The sequence below is a fragment of the Phalacrocorax carbo genome, chromosome 2, assembly GCF_963921805.1.
Source record: "Phalacrocorax carbo chromosome 2, bPhaCar2.1, whole genome shotgun sequence".
Taxonomy (NCBI): domain Eukaryota; kingdom Metazoa; phylum Chordata; class Aves; order Suliformes; family Phalacrocoracidae; genus Phalacrocorax; species Phalacrocorax carbo.
Window position 1 is genome coordinate 2,400,446 of NC_087514.1, and position 19,634 is coordinate 2,420,079.

Sequence of the window (19,634 nt, forward strand, 5' to 3'; positions counted from 1 at the left end):
TGTAGACAGACATGATGTGAGGCAGAATACAGAGTAAGTCCAGAAGAGATGAATTTGAAGAGAGCTGGCTATGCTTTATTTGACAGGCATTATATGTAGTTATTAGAAACATGTGGAACATACCACATGTAGGGAATCAGAAGCAGTGTTCCATGAATAAAATTTTTTGAGGGTCAATATTGACCTCTTCAGATTATTTTCACTATCTCTTTTTCTCCAGCCCTATTTAAGGTGTATGCAATGACCATGCAGAGCAAACACGGCACCCTGTCCTATGTTTGCTTGGCCATTTTTGGTTTTTTCCGCAGACTAAAACAATAGCATGATAATTCCAGGAGGGGCTTTTTAGTGGCTACTAAATGCCTACAACATGCTCACTCCCAAAGCAGGTCAGGATTGGTGCATTATAGCATCCATCACAGATATATGGATGTTTCTTGTGCCCCTTTGATCTGAGGTCTCCCAGATGTGTTGGATAGCACAGCACCAACCAGTTTCTAAAATTTTGGGGTTGCCAAGTGAAAGAGGCCAAAGAGAAGGAGTGGGAGGTTAGAGCAAGACTCTCTTCTTATTACTGCGGTGCAGAAATTCTTCAGCAGGCTTCAAGGAGAAGAGAAAATCTGCTCTAGCTTGAGTCAAACAATTGAAAGAACACCATTTTCAGCAGCAAATGTCAGGTATTCAAGAATTTCTTTACAACGTTGAAAAGGACAGAATGTTTCAGTACTCCATCTGAAATTGCCTGTTTGAAATGGATCCCTTTCTTTTATCTGAAAAATACATTTTAAGAATTGAAAAAAGCCCAACAAGAAAATAAGCCCCCATAAAGCAAAACAGTGTGTTCAGATGCCACTTAAACAAACTTTTATTTTCAGCCAAAGTTTTCTGTTCTAATGTCTTTGTATGAAGTTATCAGCATTTCAGGATATATTCAATTTCAGAATTGAAAAATTCAGTAAGTACTGGAATTTCCCATAAATCAGGACGTTTGCACCGCTTTGAACTAACTCACTTCCCAGGTGCTAGTTTTACTTCCATCCACATCAGCATGGAAATGGATTTTTCCTTTTGAACAAAGTTTCCTAGGGGTGATCTCCTACGAGCTCACGTTTCCCTGAGCCCAGAACCTAAGAAAAATATTTCCTCTTTCTTCCTATTCTTCTCTCCTCCATTGATTAAGTCTTGTACTTTATGTTCTCTGATACGTGCCTACTACCTTCGTGAGAAATTAACTGGCATAATTTATTCATTTACATTCAGACATTGCACTGTAGACAGGAGAGGTTGACAAATGGGTTCATTCTGGCTGTTTAAGCGCAGCACAGTAATAGGCAAAGCTCCGATAAGGCTATTTTGCCAAGGGATGAGAAAGGATGAAATCAAAGAGAGGATTCTCCTTCAAAAAGAGCAGAAACCCCTGTTCAAGTGTCTGCCCATGTCAGTAAATGACCACATAAATTATTCTTCATGCAGAGTTGGCAGAAAGTAGTTTTTCCTTCACCTCTTTGCCAGGAATGAATCCTGGGTTTCCCCTGTAAGAGCAGCTGATGGCACTGACGCTCAGAAGGTGGTGAATGTAATCATGTTCTCTTTAATAAGGTCACTGCTGTTTCTGAAGATGATGGCACCCTGCTATCGGATTTGATGATGGCAGTAAAGGTGGGACTGGTTAGTTTGTGAGGTCTTTCACACATAAACCTGTAACTCTGCCTTTCTATTTTATGAATGATTTAGGATTCTTGGATTTTACTTTTTTTATTTTTCCCCAGTTTAAAGATTCAGGGCAAATGGCAGAGACTAATAATCATCTGATTAATTTTACAGAAAATAAAAAGATTTCCATTTTTTCTTATGGCCAAATCACTGCAGGCTGTGATTGAGCCAAATCCCAAAAGCTAGCAAGGCACTGGTTTGAAAGCTTAGAAAAAAAAAGATGTGATTTCAGGTGTTCAGGTGTGATCCCCAGGGTCTGGGTCCCAGAGGAGTACCCTGACTGCTGACTGTAGCTTTACTTTTTGCCTTCTCCCCTCTGATCCAATGAAGCTGGGACATTTGTGGGGAAGTAGAAGACATCTGGGGCCAGATTGCAAAAAACTGGATGTCTTTACCAGCATAATGGATGAGGGCAAAGGATCAGCCTGCTTTAGATTTGGCAAACAAAGATCATCAGGAGGCTGGAGCACCTCTCCTAGGAGAACAGGCTCAGAAAGTTGGAGTTGTTCAGCTGAGAGAAGAGAAGGCTCCAGGGAGACCTTATAGTGGCCTTTCAGTACTTGAAGAGAGTCTACAGGAAAGGTAGGGAGGGCCCCTTTGCCAGTAAGTATAGTAATAGGATGAGGTGTAATGGTTTTAAACTGAAAGAGGGTAGATTTATATTCGATATTAGAAAGAAATATTTTACGATAAGGGTGGTGAGACACTGGAAGAGGTTGCCCAGAGAAGTTACGGATGCCCCACCATCAGAAGTGTTCAAGGTCAGTTTGGATGGGGCTTTAAACAACCTGATCTAGTGAAGGTAATCCTGCCTATGACAGTGGGGTTGGAACTAGATGATCTTTAAGGTCCCTTCCAACCCAAACCATTCTGTGATTCTATGGTTCTTTGATTCTACAATTACCAGAATATCACAGAATCACAGAACCACACAATCCCAGGTTGGAAGGGACCTCAGGGATCATCTAGTCCAACCTTTCTAGGAAGAGCACAGTCTAGACAAGATGGCCCAGCACCCTGTCCAGACGACTCCTGAAGGTGTCCAATGTAGCCAAGTCAACCCCTTCCCTGGGGAGATTATTCCAGTGGTGACTGTCCTCACTGTGAAAAATTTCCCTCTCATGTAGTTCTATTATGTCATAGCTTACAAGAGAGCTACCGGCTTAGATCACTTGGATAACTCATGACTGTAAGACAGACTTCTCCTACATAGCACCACACAGTTCCTTTATCAGAATCTTCTCCACTTGCTCCAGTGTGAATCTGTTTGTTGGCACATGGCTTGTGGCCACCATAATCCCTCTCCTGTAGATATGACTTCATCAGGTCAATGATGTCTGGTCCTCTTATGCTGCTTTCCAACATTTTTGACCCTGGGATTCCCACTGGCATCATACAAACTATGAATTAACATACTAGGATGTTTTATAATGTCTTTTTATGTTATTCAGCTGATTTTTTGTCACCTTTAATTTCATGTGGTTACCCCTTGTTACATAAAGAAATATTTATTTTTTTCAAATAAGAATGCCAAGCATTTCTATTAATACACCTTTTCTTGTTGGGGAAAACCAAACAGATAGGATTTATTTTTTAATCATTAAAATGTTATCGAATTTTCATAACAAATAATTCCTTCATATTTAAACAATGTCAGAGCAAAGAGCAGGTACTCAGAAGTTGCATCTGCCAAACAAAACAGGCTATTAAGTCCTGATCTACTTGCAGGGTCACACTACAGACATACATTACTTAAATCAGTGGGTCCTGAGGGTACTTTCAAGATACTGGACTAGAAGAATTTGAGCTTGGAAAATGAGAATAAAAGGAGGACAAGGAAGCCCCGCTCTATTACATGCTAAATAGTGACACTTGTTTTTTCTTTTCTAAAAGCATAATCTAGAAACCAACGAACTCAACCTCCCCACTATGAACTTCTATGAGGTGGCAAAAACTGTGACTGCAGAGTCCAGCTTCTCCCAGGGACCGAAAAAAGCTGAAAACTGAGAACCTGCCCTTGATAATGACTGGGACCAAACTCCGACAGAATGGAATGAAAGAAGAATATGCCTTGCCTTGAAGGACCTTGGTGGAGGGAGGGAAAAGGTCTCAAATCCCTTGTCCTTCACAAGAAGATACGTTGCAATAGGAAGCATAACCCTGTCACTTGTGCCAACCTCCTCTGCCTCTCCGACCCTGAGAGACAGTTAGTTGTTGGAGTTTCTAGCAGGAGAGTGGCACATCCTGGGACAGCAGTGAAATACCTGGGATAGTTTCTGGGAATTACGTAGTTCATGTTACCCAAAGAGATACTGGAATAATGAAGATCATTTGGCCTCTTGAAAGTAAAACCAGTCAAAATGGTCCTTTGAGTGGAGGATGCACATAGGACTCCTCCGCATGATTGCACAGGTGTTTCCAGTAGCTGAGCATCCTTGACAATCGGTTATACTAGGTGACAGTGCTGTCATCAGGACCTCAAAAACATTCCCTTTGTTTGCAGGTGAAATTCATCCCATTTAGAAGTCGCATCTACGTTATTTTATCTATACTGACGCATGTCGTCTGTGAGAGGTGCCATGCAGATCTCCCCAGGAACTGCACCACAGAAGCACACTTGGGCCAGATTTTTTTAATAGGTATATATAAAGTTAATGTTTTCCTTTTTTTACTTTTCCTTTTCCTTTTTTTCCTTTTCCTTTTTCCCTTTCCCTCTCTCTTTTTCTTCCTTGGCTTCCTGTCCCAGCAGGAGCTGAGAGGGGAATTGACCACAGACTTTTCTCTTGTTTTCTTTAGAAATAAAGGATTTATCTAGAAATAATGTTCCTCCATAAACTTTTCTTCAACAATATCTAAAAGAGGATGGTAACTTCTTCAGCACAGGCTGACACCATGGCCATACAGAGATGTTTCAAAGTGGTATATAAACCTTGCTAAATTTTTGGCTGAATTCTGGCTTTCATTTGAATTACTGGGAAGGAACAGATTCAGGAAAAGAGAACCCAGTTATTTCCTACCTGTGCCTGGTTCTCCATTTTGTTTGGACAGCATTGCATTAGTTCTGTTGAAGCCATGGGCTGAATTCAGCAGCTACTTTAAAACTGGGTTTCTCTAGGTCTCAGTTTTGGGGACGCCTCTCCTAGGCCTCTCATTTTTCTCCCCAGAAGAGGCATTCATACTTGTCTTTGTAGAAGGGTTCTGTGCTGAAAATGTGTTTTTCTTGGCATCAAGTCTGATACTAATAAGTCAGAGCTGGACTCTTCTAGAGTTCACAGAGTCACTGCTTGAATGTTAGCTGCTGTTGGCTCTAATATTACGTGCCCCAGATGTGAGAGATGGATAAAAACACAGTGGGCTTGGATGAATCACTCACTTTTATTGAGGAAGCCACTTAGAAGAGAGGTGGAAGACACCTGCCTTTGTTACAGGCAGCAAGGCTTTGCTTATTGTACATGCTTCAGCTGAACTAATGAATGAAACAGCCAGAAGGCAATTAACTTGCAACCAAAAGCCCTGCCAATACTTGTCCTTGCAGTGAGTTTGACTTTGGCTGTGCCTGGGCTGTTCTGAAAAGCCATGCAATGTTGTCAGAGAAAAACAAGCACGCATTCACACTGCGTAATAATAGAGGTGGAAGTTGGTAAATCTGGTCCGTGGGGATACTACACGTCTCCTCGTGTTTGTACATGAAAGGATTCTCCCACCTAAACCTCTCAGACTCCGTTCCCATCTGTGTCCTGCCAATTAGTGGGGTGGGCACTACCCAAAACAGATGCTGCTGGGCACTGGGGTGCCCGTCCTCTGTGGAATTAGTGAAAGTTCTGCCCTAGAAAGCTAATATATCAATAGTCTCTTCTTTAGCAGAAGGGAGAACGATTTGGAGAGGAATTTGTTCTGTGCTGTCAAAGCAGGATGCAGTATCAGCAAAGCACAGATGATGGCAGCAAAGTATAAAACCAAGACAGCTGTGAAAATATCAATTACATTTAATAAGGAGCAGAGAAACTTACAAATAAGCTTCTGGGAAGCTGATATTTGGGGTGTCTGATGACTGGAAATGAAGCATTATCAGTATGCCTTCCTTCAAGAAGAACTTGGACAAGGCTGTCAGAGACACGGTGTGAATTTGGGGGTCCTGTGCAGGGACAGGAGTTAGAACTGATAAACCTTGTGGGTCCCTTCCAACTCAGGACATTCTGTGATTCTTCCTGCAGGACAGTAACATTCCCCTTCATTACAACAGAACCTGCCAGAAAAATATTTCCTTACAGTGGCCCAGAGTGGATATAGCAGACAGAGGTGTAATTGTTCCCATGCTAATTAATATGGGTACAATAAGGTCCCTGAGGAATTCATTGCCACCTCCTTTTTCTGTTGTTTGAAGCCTGTGACTTTCAAACCCATCTTCCTTTCAAAGGATTTACAGCAGAGGAGTTACAACCTTGGGAATACATCTGAGTTCACTGTGAATGTATTTATTCCTGGACAATGGAGTGCATTGGTGTGATTTCTTGCCTGGGTGATTTTCCCTTAGTTCCCCTGCACGGCTAGTGCATTTTTAATTGTGGCTACTGCTTGCTCAGGAGGCAGGTCTGCAACTCTGCAGCTATTCGTGTGCTTGCTCAAGCACCTGCGCAGTAAGTCTGGTGAAGCTGCACACAGTTGTCTACACAGAGAAGCTTTCTTCTTCTGCATCCACCGAGAGGCAGAGTCTGATATATCCCCTTTGCACCACTTAGAAGAGCTCCCAAAGGACTGCATTGCTGCCTTCTCCATCATAGGCACACTTGACTGTTATACTCGGCCAGTTACAGGATTTTGGTCCATGCTGACTATGGTTTAGTGTCCCATATTCCCAGAGTCTGTACTTAGCAGGTGGATAGAGTATTTCCTCTTTTTTCCCCTCATTTTTCACTTGTGGAGTGGCCAATTAAGTAGCCCAGTGGCTGGACTTCCTATCCAGTTAGCTTCATGCTAGGGTGGAGAGAGCTCTCTTACTTCTTTGCAGAGAGACTTAAATTAACTCTGTTCCTCCAGCTGCACAGTCTGGCCACGGGGACAGGTTTCCAGACATGCAGAGTCTTTTATAGCAGTCAGTCCTTGGTGGAAATGTAGTCCTGTGGCTCAGCAGCCGGCACCAGCTTCCCCAGTTCCACTAACAAATGTAATAAGCAGCCCTGGAGCTGTCAAGTCACTTTGCATCTAGATGATGTGGGATCATCCGAAAGCTTGCTCACTGCCTGGCAACCATAATAGGTGTTAAGAGTTGCAGTGAAAGGGCTGCTTAACTTGACAACTAACAACATACCCCGGCCTTTCTGTGTCTGTCACTGTCTGAATAATACATTTTGACAATGGCATGATTTTTGAACAAACCCCTTCTATCGCATGTAGGGAGGTAAAGCCAGGGGAAAGGCAGGGAGCCAGTGAAACTCCCCCTAGAACAGGGGCTGAATCAGCCTTGATTTTGCCAAGGTAGGGAAAGATCCGAATCACCCCAGGAAGAAGGCGAACAGATCAGTAAAAGCCTTTGGTAAAACATGAGGGTTGTGTTTGTATGGGGTGGACAATAAAAGACACAGGGTGGTCGCAGGAGATGAGCAAACAACCTTACTTTTCACAAGAACAGACCGATCTCATTAGTGACTGTGGTGCATGTCACGGTGAGGTGGTGAGACTGGCAGTAGGATCCTCAGCACTCCCTGTCTTCCCACATGTGATCGCTTATGGACCAGTTCAGCTCTGAGCTGACAAGTTCATAGGCTACTGCAGAGCGGCTATGGGCTTCTCCAAGGACCTCGGGGGCTGCCACACAGCGATCCAAGGCTCAACTTGTCAGGGGCCAACTCCACAATGACACAAGCGCGTGCCTCTTATCTCTGTTGACACCCGACAATGAAATCCAGCTGAAGTCCACTCTTAGACCTCACTGTTAGATGAAGGTAGCCCTGAGTTTCAAGCTTGTCTTGGGTGCCTCCTTTATTTCAAGCCAACAGGTGAAGACTGAATCAAAGCAAATTGCCAATATTTGGGGTTCCTCATGGAAGAGGAAACCAGAGTTCTGCACTGGTGGAAACTGTGCCAGCTTTCCAACACGTTCTCAATAAATGGGCGAGGTGTGGAACATGCTGGGTTGACTCTCACTCCAGGGGTCTCTGGGCTGATGCAGGACATGTACAGATGCTCTGTCTCCATACATCATCTGGAAAGCAATGACACTAACGCTCCTCAGTAGCATTAGGTTGTAATCATTCCAAGGCTTTTTCTTACCGACAGCTCCTTGCCTTAATCCTAGCTGAAGTTTGTGGGTGCCTCTGTCGTACAAATACTTGTCAAGAGTGTTAGTTCAAGGCGGTGCTGTGTTTATGACTTGAGGTTTGCATGGAAGCTTAAGCAATAGCTAAAAATACTCTAAAAATACTGCATGCATACATTCAGCATTGCTAATGCTCCTCAGCTACTAAGAAACCTCTTTATCTGGGCAGAGCCCCCTGATTTCCATATTACTAGAGAAAGAGATAAGTGGAGTACATCTGAACAGATTTTATCTGAGCCCTTAGAAGAAGACAGGAAAAACGACTCAACCCCTTCTCATTTTCATGATGCTGAGAAAGCTGATCTAGGGCAGAGGTGTAGGGAAGCCACATTTGCTACAAAGACAGCTTTCTGCTTGGGAAGATGGCCTTTGTCCCAAAGGCCTTACTCACAGGAACAATATTTACCTCTTCTCACTTAGGGAAATTACTTCTGGGAAAAAAAATATAAAAAGGTTGTTAGGATCTCTCAGTTGGAAGTCATCCATCTTTTCTTAATTTAGGCAGCCACAGTGTGACTGCTTCCAGCTGAGTTAGATAGGGTTGCAGACTGAGGGGAAGATATGCCATCTGAATTGCACGTGGCTGCCCATGGAGGAGAAATCAGGGCTGTGGGAGAACAGGGGGCTACAGATGAGAACGGCGCTATGCAAAAAGAGCTCAGGTTGAGTTCAGCTACAAAGCCATATAACCAGCTCCCATATCTTGCTTCCCCACAGCCAAGCTGGTTCTCACAGCATTAGGTGCTCTTTTCCAATTTGAGACCCAAAGTGGCAGGTGCAGCTCATCTGTAGGACCAGCATCGGAATCCTGGGTAGGCAGAGGAGCCCCAGTGCTGCCTGCAGCAGGGTCATGGTGGCAGGCTCTCCTCCTCTTGCACGGACTAGATCTGAATTCCTTTCCCTGTCACATGTCCTACCATGTGCCACTCTCACAAGTCACCATGAAGATATTTTCATGGTTTGGCAGGTTGGAAAGCACAAAGCTAGATGTGTCGGTGATGACGTGTGTGTATTCTTACCATCTGAGGTGGATATCCCTGACTGTAAGACATGGAGGCACCATCAGTCATCCTGGAATTGTATCTGTTAACTGATATTTTAAGCCCAGTATCATTAGAATATGTTTAACTCTGAACGTATCTCAAGTGTCCCAGCAAGTATTGCAGGAATATCCGAGGTATATTGTCCCTGCGTTTGTTATGGCCAGGAATCACTCACAGGTATTCAAATCACTCAAAATACTTATTTCTGTCATTATTTTTCTCAAAAAGCCCGAGCTGAGAAACCGATACATTACAGGGATCTGATGGATTGCTGAGTGTTTATGGAACATCACCTAAAATAACTCACAGAAAATAGGTGTTTGCTTGTTTGTGTGATGCAGTAGAAATTACTTATACATTATTGCGCTACTAGAGGATACAAATGACAATCATGTGAAACAAATAAAAGCTTTAAATCAGTTAACACACTTCCTTTTACTTCTTCACATTATTTTTTTTAAAGGGCAAAATATTTAAAACCACCAAATTGATTGTTTATTCATTATTTCTGCGGGTGGGGCATTATTTTTCAAGGGGATGTGAAGGAAATCTGTTTCTGGACTATTATTAGGAGAGATGGACATACATACCTCTCTCCTGTGGTAGAAGCTATAGGTTTCCTCTCTAAACCTGAAATTGCAGCTTGGTGGTTTTAAGGTACAAATTTGTTTAAAGACTGGCTGTGGAAGGGATTAGTTTTAAGTATGCAGAGCTTTTCTTCAGCATTTCCATAAATTTACACACACACAGGATGGGGGGGGGGAATAGTTTGGAGGGATCATTTGGGGATTTTGCTCAGATTTTGCAATTCTAGAAATACCAAGTGATATAAAAGGGGAAACCTGGGAAAGCCAGATTTCATGGAAGGGAAGATGAAGTTGAGAATGTGATTTTCAAAGACATGCTCTTGGAATTGCCAAGCCCGTGGGAGAAGGTGTGCTGGACCAGAAAAAAGGTCTGGTCAGAGCAGCAAGGGCTTTCTCCTTACAGCCTCGTTCGCCTCTAGATGACCCTGCCTGTTTTCCCCCCTCCATCCTAACAGGGTTCCTTAACACCAAAGTCTCCTTACATCTCCTTGTCTTCTGGTAGGAGTTATCAGGGCAGCTACACAGAAGTAAGGAAGGCGTGCTAAGACTGTGGGCTGGGCTAGTCTTTGTGGTTTTTGTTTGCAAAGCACTGAGCACATGGGTGGAACTGGCAGGTGTTTTTACAACTAGAAATAATACAAAAGGCATAATGGTAAGATAATTATTAAGTGCAAAGGTAGACTTAACCTCCAAACTCTTGCTTCATTTAGTAATAGTGATATTTAACTTTACTTATATACAATTTATCTCTAAACTAGGGTCATTAAAAATATAGGGAAAAAAAACCCCTTTACACATCTCCTCCTTTTAAACCACTGAGTTTGAGTCACAAGGCAGTTCATTTTTAGATTGTCCAGGTTCTTAGCCTGGAGTGTTTCTGGCTCCTCACAAAACAGAGTTTACTGCATCTGTGAAATGATAATTTTGCACACCCAGAGAGGTGCTATGATGAGTATCAGAGCACTGTTCTTTTACATGGTGCCAGCAACAGATGGGATCTCCTGGTAAAAGACTAAAAACCTGTATGATCTGCATAGATGTTAAGCTGTTATCACCATGTTCTGCAGAAGTGGCTTTGCTACTTTGGCAGGATGATTGCTTCTGTTGGGATAGTATGATTAAACTATTCCAGGAGTGGACCAGGAGGTGGTAGGCACTGTACAAACACAGAATGAAGAGGTTGCGTGCTCCAGTGCAGGTGCAAAATGAGAGAGAAGTGGTGGTAATAGAAGAAAAGTGGAAGGATACAGGGGGACAACAGGAGATCCCAGCTAAGGCTCCCTTAAATATCAATGGTCACTGCATGAGGTGTCATTTCTTTCATCTTTAGGGACTTGGGTTCAAGAGTAATATGGAGATAAGCTGAGAGTGATAACTTCAACAACAGGTTGACTTCTTGCACATGGAGGTAATTAAAAAGTGGGACTGCCAATCTTGTGGAAACTCCTGATATCTGTTTCAGTCCTAAAAGAGGAAGGATATGGGATTTTAAAGCTTTTTTTTTTTTTTTGAACAAAATTGTTTTCAGATTGGTGCTAACTGATTTGGGAATACCAGGACACCTACTTGGGAATTATTACAGTAAAAAAAGAAAAAACCCAGCCTTTTTAGACATTCTTAGATTATCACAAAATCAAAGAATCATTAAGGTTGGAAAAGACCTCTAAGACCATCAACTCCAACTGTCAACCCAACACCACCAGGCCTCATAAACAAGGTCCTGAAGTACCACATTTACACATTTTTTGAACGTCCCCAGGGATGGTGACTGCCCCACCTCTCTGGGCAGCCTGTCCCAATGCCTGGCCACTCTTGCAGTAAAGATATTTTTTCCTAATATCTAATCTAAACCTCACCTGACACAGCTTGAGGACATTTCCTCTCATCCTACCACTCATTGCTTGGGAGAGGAAACCAACACCCCCCTTACTACATCCTCCTTTCAGGTAGTTGCAGAGAGCGAGAAGGTCTCCCCTCAGCTTCCTCTTCTCCAGGCTAAACCCCCCAGCCCCCTCAGCCGCTCCCCAGCACACTTGTGCTCCAGACCCTGCCCCAGCCCCGCTGCCCTTCTCTGGACATGCTCCAGCCCCTCGAGGCCCTTCTTGTCCTGAGGGCCCAAACCTGAGCCCAGCATTCGAGGTGGGGCCTCCCCAGGGCCGAGCACAGGGGCCCCATCCCTGCCCGGCTCCTGCTGGCCACACCAGGGCTGACACAAGCCCGGGGGCTGGTGGCCTCCTTGGCCACCCGGGCACTGCTGGCTCATGCCCAGCCGGCTGTCAGCCAGCACCCCCAGGGCCTTCTCTGCTGGGCACTTCCCAGCCCCTCTGCCCCAGGCCTGGGGCGTTGCCTGGGGTTGGTGTGACCCAAGGGCAGGACCTGGTACTTCACCTTGTTAAATCTCACACAATTGGCCTCGGCCCATCAATCCAGCCTGTCCAGGTCCCTCTGTAAAGCCATCCTACCTTCAAGCAGATTAACTTTCCTGCCCAACATCTTGTCATATGGAAACTTACAGAGGGTGCACTTGATCCCCTCATCAAGATCATTGATAAAGATATTAAACAAGACCAACCCCAACGCTGAGCACTGGGGAACCCCGCTCATGACTGGCTGCCAACTGGATTTAACTCTGTTCACCACAACTCTCTGGGCTTGGCCATCCAGCCAGTTTTTTTTCCCAGCAAAGAGTACACTCATCTAAGCCATGAGCCGCCAGCTTCTCTAGGAGGATGCTGTGGGAGACAGTATCAAAGGCGTTACTAAAGTCCAGGTAGACACATCCACAGCCTCTCCCTCATCCACTAGGCGGGTCATCTGGTCACAGGAGGAGATCAGGTTGGTCAGGCAGGACCTGCCTTTCATGAAGCCATGCTGGCTCGGCCTGATCCCCTGTTGTCCTGCCTGGTGAGCACACTGAAGACAAGCTGCTCCACAATCTTCCCCAGAACCGAGGTCAGGCTGACTGGCCTGTAGTTCCCCAGATCCTCCTTCCACCCCTTCTTGTAGATGGGCGTCACATCAACAAGCCTCCAGTCATCTGGGACCTTCCCTGTTAACCAGGACTGCTGATAAATAATGGAGAATATCTTGGCAAAATATTGAAATGGTTGATTTTAGATCTCTGTAGATCCAGGATGAAACATTTCTGTTTTAACTGGAAATGAAACAAGAGTGTCAGACTGGATTATCTGAGAGAAATTTCATTTTCAGGTCCCACTGCCTCTGATTTATCTTGTGCTCTACCCAGTTAGTCCTACCCATGATGGTCTCTCCCTGGGTCACTGCAGTCTGCCATGAGACCTGTGGGTCCACATGTGAGCTTTTAAAAAGTCAGGTAAGGCAGAAGTGAGCACATCCGGGGCTGTTGCAGAAGTATTCCCTCTCCTGGTGTTTCTGGTCAGTCCATGTCTCCAATATTTGGGCTGAAGATGGGATTTGGATCACTGTGAGTTTTCTGTTCAGGCCCTTTCTGTTCAGACTTGTCCATCAAAATGCATGCTAATAATGAGCTTCATTTTGCAACACCTGTGTAGCTGTGTGTTCAAGACATCTGAAAGAGTATGGGGACCATTCCAGCTTCCATTTTTGGCAGATTTCACCAACCAGCTATGAATACTACTCTTCGTCTCCCAACCCCTCCCCGTTTTAGGCTTTATGGAACCACCCCAAGGGGACTCCTCTTAACAGACATAGTGATTAGGTCAAGACCAACAGCAAGAGGATTTCTCAAGGTCTCTGACATGAAAGCACTGAGATATCAAAGGGACAAAATTACTTACAGACATAAAGACAACTTCTGAAGAGACCCCCAGGGGCTACATATTTATCTATCTTTGTCTCTTTGCTTTACTTGCTAACAAAGAAAATCTATATGTGTTGTGAACCTGCTAACTCAGAACTGTTCTCCAGAATGTTAATACAAGAGATTGCCAGGTTCTTCAAAGAAGAGATGAGAGTTACTCTCTGGGCGGCAAGATGATCCCAACGTGCACTCTCCGGAAAGGCAGGAGGCAGGCAAGTCTGGCTGTTGGTCTGATCTGTGTCCCCACCATGTCTACAAGTCATGAATGACTGTAAGAAGATAAATAAGAATATCTGCACAGGGTCACTATAAAGTCCCCCTACACTTATATCCAATATCCCCAAGAGTTAAGAGCAGGTGCATATGAAAAGCTATAACAACAGGGTGCGTATGTAGTTATATATTCCCTTAGAGTGCTTTTCTCACGTCAGGAGATCTGTGGTCCAGGGTCTTTGGACACAGATATGGGATTTTTGTGGTTTATAGTCCTGTATTTATAACTCTTCCATTCCTCCCCCAGGAATTTATCCGATTACTTTTTAAACACATTAAGTGTATGTAATATCCTGTGGTAAGAATTTCACAGTTTCACTGTGCAGTGTGAAGAAATGGACAACTTGTGTCAGAGGCAACGTCTTTGTGTAATAACTCTGGGTGTAATTTCTAGGTCACAGGGGTCACCTTTGCTTTCTGGTACAAAGGGAGCACAAGCAGTGCTTGGATGCTCGTCCTTATTTATTCCTGCCTTTATGCCAGAGCCTGGATGCTTAACCATGGATCAAAGCCCTGTTGTGCTAAGCACCATGCAAACACAAAAGGTTTCTCCTGTAGCAGAACAACACCAGCATGTCTACAGGGCTTCTCATCGGCACTGCTCCAAAGGCTGTACAAAGGAGCTCTGCAGCAAAGGAGGCTTTGCAGAAAAATGGGGGAATCATCTGCCCAAGGTCACCCCGCAGAATCAGGAATAAACCTGGGGAGTTTCCTCTTCACCAGCCTTCACTGTTCCCACAAAGAGATCTCAGCGATTCTGAATAACCCTTATGAACAAGGAAGCATCAAGACTGGGAGCCCTCCAGTCTCACCTTGTCCCAGCAGTTCTTGAACTCTCAGCTACTTCAACAATTCCCAGAACATGCATTTCCTCAGTCTGAGGTGGGTTATTAATATTGACATCTCAATTAATAGATAACACCCGGCAATAAATAATAAATGAAAAAATATCAAGAAGCAATTATTATTTGTTTACGTGCATTAAAGCAGATACTTAGAATTGAAGATGCACATATACACACATATTATTACCATATGTTAAAAGCAACCAGCACAAGAATAGGTCTAGAAGGGAACGAAGGAAAAATGCTGTTTAATATGAATGTGGCCAGCTTGTGCAGGTTAGCCTCAGGGACTGAGAACAGTCCCTGCACTGATTTATTTAATAGCACAGGCATAGACTAGTTGAAGAAATAGGTGGTGCTAAATTGTTGGACTTAACTGGAAAATATTATTACAAGTTATTTACTTATAATTTTGTGAGTCCCTGCTTCCCTGAATTGCCATTATATCTTGCTAAGAAGCACACAAAAAATTGAATAACTGAAGTAAGTGGCTGATGCTTCACTCAGGAATTATCTTTGCTGATGATTATTGACTTGTCTAAAGTCCAGTCTTCCTGGAGTGGTTATGGGATCAACAGCTATCTCCTACACTCACGCTATACATCAGTAGGCAGATAAATGCATCACACCACTAAGTTTTTGTCCCTGAATTTTAACCCAGTACCCCTTAGGGCCTCACAAAGCACACTCTCAATATTAGGGCTTCATTTGTATTATTGAACCTAACAAGCCAGGGACCATTCCCAGCAGGCAGTCTGGAGGGTGACACATTGCTTTGGATGTAAAAGCAGTTGAGTTATATAGAGACTGCCTTTACCACTTGGCCTCACGGACTGAGAACAACTGGTGGCACATTGTGTTCATTTTGTTTATTAGGATGAAAGTGTCCTCACGTGTATATTGCTTGACGTAGCGTTGTCCTATCCAGTGTAACATCTCATGGTGCATCCCTGCAAAACCCAAGAGACACCAGATCTCTTCACTAGTGAAGGGAATTCACAGAGGGAACAACCTGGGGAGGCTGAGAGACCCTCTGTGACTAGCAATCTTCACATCCAGGACAGCTCAGGTTCTGCTGACCTTGAGAGCTGACCCATGAATGCTGTTTGAGTGTCCAATAGCTCACAAATCTGCGGGGTGCTTGTCAGAGGGAGGAAGAGCTTGGAGCACCACGTCCCAAGCCCAGGGAGGGGACTATGTTAGCTGAGTAGAAAAAGAGAGACACCTTTGGTTTTCCCTCTTTTTTGGAAGTTCCATTCCATCTATTATACTGAATATGAGATTCAATAAATGATTTTTCCTAGCATCAACATCTCTGAAACCATAAATCACTTTCCACATGTTATAGTTTCTCTAGGACAAGTGACTCAGTCCTACTCTTTAGAAAACTCCAGATGGTTCAGTCCTTTTTTTTTTTTTGTGTGTGTGTGTGTCTTCAAATAGATGGCAAAGTATTTTTGGGGATCAGGAATTTTCTTTGCATCTAAACTTTACACTGCCAAAACAGAGACAATGTTCCTCTTGGGTGGATAAATGCATTGATATTTGTCAGGTCCTTTTATTCTACGGGGCAGAAGCCCAAAGATGTATGAAACTGGACCTTTCTTCTTGTTTCTAAAAAAAAAAAATAAATAAATTATTGTGTATCATCACAACTATAGGGGGTGCAAAGCCATGTGTGCACACCTTGGCTTCTCCAGTGGATATATGGCAGTATTTCAGACCAAAGCTGACTCACATCTGTCTATATGTGAGGACTGGTGGTAGATTACTCATTTGCCTACAGCTGTCCTTGACCACTGCAGGACACCTTTCTCTGTTACCCAGGCAGACAAACTTTCAAACAATATATGCCAAACTGGATCAGGGAAACTCTCCATTTGTTTGTGGATGATTTTCCAAAGAAATTAAATGCTCTGATGACTTGCTTGACTACAGAGTAGTCAGTGAGAAATAACTGTAAAATGGGACTGAATTGTGTGTTATAAAACTATTCACTGCGGGCTTAGCTTTTCTGCAGAGTTTATTCCAAAAGAGAAAATGCAGAGCAGACTGTTTCTGATGTTCCTTATAGGGAATGGCCATTAGAGCCTTTCTCCTTTGGTGGACAATTAACCTCTCACTTTATGGTGGTGAAAATGGTCATTCTTGATTTGAACCAGAAAACTTGCCTTGTATTAACAGGGGAAAAGAAATCCTACAGAGCGTAGAACAAAATAGTCAGGATGAATAAAGATCTGACTGGAATTTCTCTGCTAAACAATGAGGGGCCACAAGAAGAGAAGACTTCTGAACATTTTAAGAAGAAATTTGGTTTCTTCCTTTCCCCACTCTCAGCGTTGTCTGAAGAATATCCGAGTCCTGAATACTCATGGGCAAAGCTCCTACCCTTTGCAGCTTGACTGGAAGCAGAACCTATAGGATATTCCTTTAAAAGCTGCATCCAATTTAAGGCCAGAGGGACCAGAGTGGTCATCTTGTGTCAGGGACCTGAGTAGGGTTAGCCAGAAGTAGTCTGGAGCAGAGAAAGATGGTTGCATGATGCTAGACAGTAGCACAAACATCTCTTTAGCATACAACATTTATCAGATAGGTAAAAGCAACACTGAGCTCATACCCTTTGCCATACCTCTACACCCATTCATGACTGGAAGAATCCACAACCTCAGTTTCATGGCCCCCCAGTGATGAATAGATGATGCTAACAGATATTCTACTCTGCCGCTAAATTCAGCACCACCATCTGCTTTACCAGTGTCTGTCTGACAGCATTCAGGATCCTTGCTGCCAGCCTGAAAATCTAAGACCACTGCAGTTGTGATAGATGTCAATACAGTTTTGGCCCCTGCTCTGCCCTTCGTGACCTATCCTTGCCTACACTTAGGTGTTACCTATTTTTTGGCAGATGCTAGGTGGAAAATTGCAGAGACAGGATAAGTCGCTTTGCATCTGTGACCTGAAAGCAGCAGTGGATAATGAGTGTCACTGAGAACAGAGATGGTTATGGGAACCTAAAATCACATGCAACCCTCTCCTGAATGACCGAGAAGCTCAAATTCACCATGGCTCTCTAAATACGAAGATTTGGAATTTTCATGTAGAGACAGGCAGGCAGGTCTGATGAGGAAGAAAGCTTTGAAAGTGCTCTGAGACCAATTTCTGTGGAAGGCTAAAAATGAGCTGTTGTCTGATCTCCTCCAGAGATTCCCTTCTTAATCCTTTCCCTTATCAGGAACAGGTTTCTTATCAGTTCTTTACAGGGACATTAGTAAATGGGAGAGAGCTCAGATCTCCAAACAAACAGGCTTGAAATGCATTCAGTCCACAACAGCTCTGCAGTCTGTTGTATCACTTAGAGGCCAACCTTCTTCCAAGTTCTTCTTAAGCTCCCTTTGCCCCTTGCTTTCCTTCTTCTCCAGCTAGAACAAGGCTAGGGACGTGATAACAATTTAATATTTCTACAGCAACTTCCTCCATAGAGGGACTCTTCCTTCTCACCTCAAAAATTTAGGTCATCTGAAGAAATTTCTCAGCACTGTTCTTCAGCAGGCCCCCCTCAAATCCTTCATTGCCAGAAAAGTGTTTAAGAGAGGGACTTCAGCCTAGTACTGAGCTGAAACACCATGGGAACTTTTCTTTCAGCCTGCTGGAACTGCTGAGGTCAGTATTTGGCCAGAAAACCACCAGCTCTGTGATTGCTGTGGCATTTTACTGGCCGTACGTGGTAGTCTTCTAAACTTGACTCTCTTATCGTTGACATGCTTGACATATCTAGGGTTGATACTTAAAGCTGAGCCACTTCATAAAAACATGTTTTTTCTTCTAAAATATCTTCTCAGCTTTCAGCATCCTGCCTGCCTACCCCAAGGGATGTAGGTATGTATGATATCCTGAGAGAGTCTTGGCTCACCTTGGGCAAGAAGGTGGAAAGCCCAGGGGTGCTTTGAAGACTCTGTGATGTGATAGCAGGATGGACTGTTCCCGGTGGGGCAATATCCCCTTTCATGCATGAAAGAATCAGTCATACAACCTTCTGGTCTGAATAGCTCTACACCAGAATGATATGACTAAGAACCACCCTCTCCCTTTCGCAAACACAGTATGTGTATGTATATTTAGATTTGTGCGTGCATCTCTCTCTCCATAATCTCTATCTCTATCTCTGTGTGTGTGTGTGTATATATATACTGTAAGATTTTTTTCAGTGGGATGTGTTTTTGACTCTGTCCTTCCTTCTTTTGAACAATCTCGCAGATGGTCAATAATGAGACACTTTGTGGAAGACCAGAACTTACTCCTCTTCAGGTAAAGGATCCTATTGGGGAAAAAAATCAGACTGATCTTTTTTCAGTCTCACCCAAATACGGTACTTCTAAGCCTTTTTTTTTTTTTTTAACTCTCTCTCTTTGTGCAAGGAATGGAGTTACAGTCCTCTTAAATCCTTCAGTGTTTCTAGACCTTATTTTGCAGCAGCAGCTCAAGAGAGGATAATTAGCAAGAAAACCAGCTCCCCCAAGCCTGGCTGCCTTGTAAACCATGGACTGGAAGGTGTCCTCTGACACAGCAAATAAGCAACAGCATTCCTCTCTGTCCAAACTGCTGTCCCAGAGCTTGGGAGGGTGAAAGTCCTGCCCATGGCCAACCTCAGAAAAGGTTTCTCAGCAGGAAGCGTGGCTTTCATTTGGGAGCTGCACTCCACGAATCCTCTTCTGACAAAAATATTTTGGAGAAAAAAACCCAACCCATAAGAATGACTTTAAAGACAATGAACTGTGTAAATAATGAGAGAAGAAAATGCCCTTGAAGAAGCTTTCATCTGCTTGTACCTTACTGTAGCTTTAGCAAGAGTCATTGTGGTTTTAATTAACGCCTTTCTCAGTGCAAAATTACCACGTTGTTCCGAAAGACTGAGTGACACCCAGATGAGAGTTTCCGGATTTTGTTTTGTCTTCAGAGCCTTGGTTAACCCAACTTTCCTTCCATTTACTCGGACAGCAGGCTGTTAATACTGCACCGCTTGGAGCAGAGTGCCTGGCGGCAGCCCTTATCACACCA